We start from the raw sequence: 7,124 nt of genomic DNA, 5'->3' as shown, positions 1-7,124 counted from the left end.
TTCAAGGCAACAGTTTAGGGCCACATATGGGGTATCTCTGTGCTCAGGAGAAATTGTGTTACAAATTTTGGGGGGATTTTTCTCCCATTACCCTTTGTAGAAATGGTACATTTGGGAAAAAAAACTGCACTTTAGTGGAAATTTTTTTTTTCATTTACACATCCGAATTTAACAAAAAAGTCGTCAAACACCTGTGGGGTGTTAAGGCTCACTGGACCCCTTGTTATGTTCCTTGAGGGGTGTAGTTTCCAAAATAGTATGCCATGTGTTTTGTTTTTTTGCTGTTCTGGCACCATAGGGGCTTCCTAAATGTGACATGCCCCCAAAAACCATTTCAGCAAAATTCACTCTCCAAAATCCCATTGTCGCTCCTTCCCTTCTGAGCCCTCTACTGCGCCCGCCGAACACTTGACATACACATATGAGGCATTTCCATACTTGAGAGAAATTGGGTTACACATTTTGGGGGGCTTTTTCTCCTATTCCCCCTTGTAAAATTTCAAAAACTGGGTCTACAAGAACATGCGAGTGTAAAAAATGAAGATTTTGAATTTTCTCCTTCACTTTGCTGCTATTCCTGTGAAACACCTAAAGGGTTAACAAACTTACTGAATGTCATTTTGAATACTTTGAGGGGTGCAGTTTTTATAATGGGGTTATTTATGGGGTATTTCTAATATGAAGGCCCTTCAAATCCACTTCAAAACTGAACTGGCCCCTGAAAAATTGCTTCTGAACTTTTAAGCCCTCTGATGTTTTCCAAAAGTAAAAACATGTCAACTTTATGATGCAAACATAAAGTAGACATATTGTATTTGTAAATCAATATATAATTTATTTGGAATGTCTGTTTTCCTTACAAGCAGAGAGCTTCAAAGTTAGAAAAATGCTACATTTTAAATTTTTTCATCAAATTTTGGAATTTTTCACCAAGAAATGATGCAAGAATCGACAAAAAATTACCACTAACATAAAGTAAAATATGTCACGAAAAAACAATCTCAGAATCAGAATGAAAAGTAAAGGCATCCCAGAGTTATTAATGCTTAAAGTGACAGTGGTCAGAATTGCAAAAAATGCTCCCGTCCTTAGGGTTATAATGGGCTCCGTCCCCAAGGAGTTAAAGGGGTACTCCGGTGAAAAACTTTTTTTCTGCTGAATACTACAGTGGAAATTCTGCTGACAACTGCTGAATACTACAGTGAAAATTCTGCTGACATCATGAGCACAGTGGTCTCTGCTGACATCTCTTTCCATTTTAGGAACTGTCCAGGGTAAAAGGAAATCCCCATAGCAAACATATGCTGTTCTGGACAGTTCATAATGGACAGAGATGTCAGCAGACAGTTCTGTGTTTCAAAAAGAAAATAATTTTTGCTGTAGTATTCAGCAGCTAATAAGTACAGGAAGGATTAATATTTTTTTAATAGAAGTCATTTACAAATCTGTTTAACTTTCTGGCACCAGTTGATTTTAAAAAAAAAAGTTTTTCACCGGAGTACCCCTTTAAAGATGGACAGGCAGGCTGACGGGGAGAAAGTAGGCCTGTATTTTGAACTTAAAAACTCAAATGGGTTTTTGTGTTCAAAATATGTAATTTTCCATTATGCTTCTACCCTTTCATAATCCATAATTTTTTGGGCCAGGTATTCTGATAATTTGATGAAATGAGAAGAGTATGAGTGTAGGATGGTTTGGGAAAATCTGTGTAGAAGGACAAATGGATGAAAGGATGGCAACATATGGATACTTTTTTCAAAGCAAAGGAGTGTAAAATTGGTAAAAAGTCCAATTTTGGAGATGGAGAGGAAGGCTGAAGGGGAGGAGGAGGCCTACATTTTGAACTTGAAAACCCTCATGTGTTTTTGGGTTCAAAATGTGTAATTTTCCCATATGCTGCTACCCTTATATAATCCATAATTTTTGGGAAAGGTAGACCGAAAACTTTGCGGCAAGAGCACAGTATTAGTGTAGGATGATTTCGGAAAAGGCTATTTTTAGAGATGGACAGGCAGGCTGAAGGGGAGGAGGTAGGCCTGTATTTTGAACTTAAAAACTCAAATGGATTTTTGGGTTCAAAATGTGTATTTTTCCCTTATGCTGCTATCCTTTTAAAATCCATAATTTTGGGGCTAGGTACTCCGATAACTTGTTAAAGTGAGAACAGTATGAGTGTATGATGGTTTTGGAACATAGGTGTTGAAGCACAATTCGATGAAAGGATGGCCGCATATGGCAAGTTTACTGTTTGATTTTTTTCAATGCAGTGAAGTAGCTTATAATTATTAAAAAGGGTATTTTTGGAGATGGACAGGCAGGCTGTAGGGGAGGAGGTAGGCCTGTATTTTGAACTTAAAAACTCAAATGGGCTTTTGGGTTCAAAATGTATATTTTTCCCTCATGCTGCTATCCTTTTATAATCCATAATTTTGGGGCCAGGTTGTCCGATAACTTGGCAAAGTGAAAACAGTAGGAGTGTATGATGGTTTGGGAACATAGGTGTAGAAGCACAAATCGATGAAAGGATAGCAGCATATGGCAACTTAACTGCTTGTTTTCCAAAGCAAACGAAGAGTGTATAATTATTAAAAAAGGTATTTTTGGAGATGGACAGGCAGGCTGAAGGGGAGGAGGTAGGCCTGTATTTTGAACTTAAAAACTCAAATGGGTTTTTGAGTTCAAAATGTGTATTTTTCACTAATGCTGCTATCCTTTTATAATCCATAATTTTTGGGCCTGGTAGTCTAATTTCTTGGCGACATAATAACAGTATGAGTGCATGGTTTGGGAAAATAGATGCAGAAGGACAAATGGATGAAAGGATGGCCGCATCTGGCAACTTTACTGTTTGCTTTTTTTCAATGCAAAGGAGGAGCGTATAATTATTAAAAAGGGTATTTTTGGAGATGGACAGGCAGGCTGTAGGGGAGGAGGTAGGCCTGTATTTTGAACTTAAAAACTCAAATGGGTTTTTGGGTTCAAAATGTGTTTTTTTTCACTAATGCTGCTATCCTTTTATAATTCATAATGTTTGGGGCCAGGTAGTCTAATTACTTGGCGACATAATAACAGTATGCGTGCATGGTTTGGGAAAATAGATGCAGAAGGACAAATGGATGGAAGGATGGCCGCATCTGGCAACTTTACTGTTTGCTTTTTTTCAATGCAAAGGAGGAGCGTATAATTATTAAAAAATTGTATTTTTGGAGATGGACAGGCAGGCTGTAGGGGAGGAGGTAGGCCTGTATTTTGAACTTAAAAACTCAAATGGGTTTTTGGGTTCAAAATGTGTTTTTTTCACTAATGCTGCTATCCTTTTATAATCCATAATTTTTGGGCAAGGTTGTCCGATAACTTGGCAAAGTGAAAACAGTATGAGTGTATGATGGTTTGGGAACACAGGTGTAGAAGCACAAATCGATGAAAGGATAGCAGCATATGGCAACTTAACTGTTTGTTTTTCCAAAGCAAATGAAGAGTGCATAATTATTAAAAAAGGGTATTTTTGGAGATGGACAGGCAGGCTGATGGGGAGGAGGTAGGCCTGTATTTTAAACTTAAAAACTCAAATGGGTTTTTGGGTTCAAAATGTGTATTTTTCACTAATGCTGCTATCCTTTTATAATCCATAATTTTTGTTCCAGGTAGTCCAATTACATGGCGACATAATAACAGTATGAGTGCATGGTTTGGGAAAATAGATGCGGAAGGACAAATGGATGAAAGGATGGCCGCATCTGGCAACTTTACTGTTTGCTTTTTTTCAATGCAAAGGAGGAGCGTATAATTATTAAAAAGGGTATTTTTGGAGATGGACAGGCTGGCTGTAGGGGAGAAGGTAGGCCTGTATTTTGAACTTAAAAACTCAAATGGGTTTTTGGGTTCAAAATGTGTATTTTTCCCTTATGCTGCTATCCTTTTATAATCCATAATTTTGAGGCCAGGTTGTCCGATAACTTGGCAAAGTGAAAACAGTATGAGTGTATGATGGTTTGGGAACATAGGTGTAGAAGCACAAATCGATGAAAGGATAGCAGCATATGGCAACTTAACTGTTTGTTTTCCTAAGCAAACGAAGAGTGTATAATTATTAAAAAAAAGTATTTTTGGAGATGGACAGGCAGGCTGAAGGGGAGGAGGTAGGCCTGTATTTTGAACTTAAAAACTCAAATGGGTTTTTGGGTTTAAAATGTGTATTTTTCACTAATGCTGCTATCCTTTTATAATCCATAATTTTTGGGCCTGATAGTCTAATTACTTGGCGACATAACAACAGTATGAGTGCATGGTTTGGGAAAATAGATGCAGAAGGACAAATGGATGAAAGGATGGCCGCATCTGGCAACTTTACTGTTTGCTTTTTTCAATTGCAAAGGAGAAGCGTATAATTATTAAAAAGGGTATTTTTGGAGATGGACAGGCAGGCTGTTAGGGAGGAGGTAGAAAGAAAGAAGGGGCAGCGGCACCCATTGCCGGCGCCGCTGCCCCGTTGCCTCCCCCATCCCCGGTTGTATAATTACCTGTTGCTGGGGTCGGGTCAGCGCTGCTTCAGGCCTCCGGTGTGCATCCCCTGCGTCGTTGCTATGCGCTGTATGGCGCGGCGCAATGACGAGTGACGTCACTCGTCATTGCGTCTCGCAACGCATAGCAATGATGCAGGGAACGCACACCGGAGGCCTGAAGCAGCGCGGACCCGACCCCGGCAACAGGTAATTATACAACTAGGGATGGGGGAGGCAACAGGGCCGTGGCGCCGGCAATGGGTGCCGCTGCCCCTTATCTCCCCCTGGCTATCGGTGCCGCTGCCCCATTGCCGGCGCCGCTTCTCTCCCCCTGGCTATCGGCACTGGCAATGGAACAGCGGCACCGATAGCCAGGGGGAGAGAAGGGGCAGGGGGAGAGAAGCGTCGATAGCAGGGCTCTAGACCCCAGGAAAGGCAGGGGGAGATAAGCAGGCAGCGACGGCCTCTCTCCCCCTTCCTTTCCTGGGGGCTCTGTGGGGTGAGAAGCAGTTTATCGGGGTATACATATGCACACACACGCACCCTCATTTTATGAAGGATATTTGGGTAAAACTTTTTTTACCCAAATATCCTTGGTAAAATGAGGGTGCGTGTTATAGGCCGGTGCGTTGTACACTCCGATAAATACTGTAATGTTCCCTTATGCTGCTACCCTTTTATAATCCATAATTTTTGGGCCAGGTAGTCTAATTACTTGGCGACATAATAACAGTATGAGTGCATGGTTTGGGAAAATAGATGCAGAAGGACAAATGGATGAAAGGATGGCCTCATCTGGCAACTTTACTGTTTGCTTTTTTTCAATGCAAAGGAGGAGCGTATAATTATTAAAAAGGGTATTTTTGGAGATGGACAGGCAGGCTGTAGGGGGGGGGAGGTAGGCCTGTATTTTGAACTTAAAAACTCAAATGGGTTTTTGGGTTCAAAATGTGTATTTTTCCCTTATGCTGCTATCCTTTTATAATCCATAATTTTGGGGCCAGGTTGTCCGATAACTTGGCAAAGTGAAAACAGTATGAGTGCATGATGGTTACCCCTGCTATCGGCGCTGCTGCCCCTTCTCTCCCCCTGGCTATCAGTCCCGCTGCCCCATTGCCGGCGCCAATAGCCAGGGGGAGAGAAACGGCGCCGGCAATGGGGCAGCGATGTCGACAGACAGGGGGAAAGAAGGGGCAGCGGCACCCATTGCCGGCGCCGCTGCCCCGTTGCCTCCCCCATCCCCGGTTGTATAATTACCTGTTGTTGGGGTCGGGTCAGCGCTGCTTCAGGCCTCCGGTGTGCATTCCCTGCGTCGTTGCTATGCTTTGCATGGCGCGGCGCAATGACAAGAGACGTCACTCGTCATTGCATCTCGCAACGCATAGCAATGATGCAGGGGACGCACAACAGAGGCCTGAAGCAGCTCGGACCCGACCCCGGCAACAGGTAATTATACAACTAGGGATGGGGGAGGCAACGGGGCAGCGGCACCGGCAATGTGTGCCGCTGCCCCTTATGCCCCCTGGCTATCGGTGCCGTTGCCCCATTACCGGCGCCGCTTCTCTCCCCCTGGCTATTGGCGCTGGCAATGGGACAGCGGCACCGATAGCCAGGGGGAGAGAAGCGGCGGTAGCAGGGCTCCAGACCCCAGGAAAGGCAGGGGGAGAGAAGCAGGCAGCGACGGCCTCTCTCCCCCTGCCTTTCCTGGGGGCTCTGTGGGTTGAGAAGCAGTGTATCGGGGTACACACATGCACACAAACGCACCCTCATTTTATGAAGGATATTTGGGTAAAAACTTTTTTTACCCAAATATCCTTGGTAAAATGAGGGTGCGTGTTATAGGCCGGTGCGTTGTACACCCCGATAAATACGGTAATGTTCCCTTATGCTGCTACCCTTTTATAATCCATAATTTTTGGGCCAGGTAGTCTAATTACTTGGCGACATAATAACAGTATGAGTGCATGGTTTGGGAAAATAGATGCAGAAGGACAAATGGATGAAAGGATGGCCGCATCTGGCAACTTTACTGTTTGCTTTTTTTCAATGCAAAGGAGGAGCGTATAATTATTAAAAAGGGTATTTTTGGAAATGGACAGGCAGGCTGTAGGGGAGGAGGTAGGCCTGTATTTTGAACTTAAAAACTCAAATGGGTTTTTGGGTTCAAAATGTGTATTTTTCACTAATGCTGCTATCCTTTTATAAACCATAATTTTTGGGCCAGGTAGTCTAATTACTTGGCGACATAATAACAGTATGAGTGCATGGTTTGGGAAAATAGATGCAGAAGGACAAATGGATGAAAGGATGGCCGCATCTGGCAACTTTACTGTTTGCTTTTTTTCAATGCAAAGGAGGAGCGTATAATTATTAAAAATGGTATTTTTGGAGATGGACAGGCAGGCTGTAGGGGAGGAGGTAGGCCTGTATTTTGAACTTAAAAACTCAAATGGGTTTTTGGGTTCAAAATGTGTTTTTTTCACTAATGCTGCTATCCTTTTATAATCCATAATTTTTGGGCAAGGTAGTCTAATTACTTGGCGACATAATAACAGTATGAGTGCATGGTTTGGGAAAATAGATGCAGAAGGACAAATGGATGAAAGGATGGCCGCATCTGGC

The sequence above is a fragment of the Hyla sarda genome, chromosome 11, assembly GCF_029499605.1.
Source record: "Hyla sarda isolate aHylSar1 chromosome 11, aHylSar1.hap1, whole genome shotgun sequence".
Lineage (NCBI taxonomy): Eukaryota > Metazoa > Chordata > Amphibia > Anura > Hylidae > Hyla > Hyla sarda.
This window is presented reverse-complemented; position numbering follows the sequence as displayed.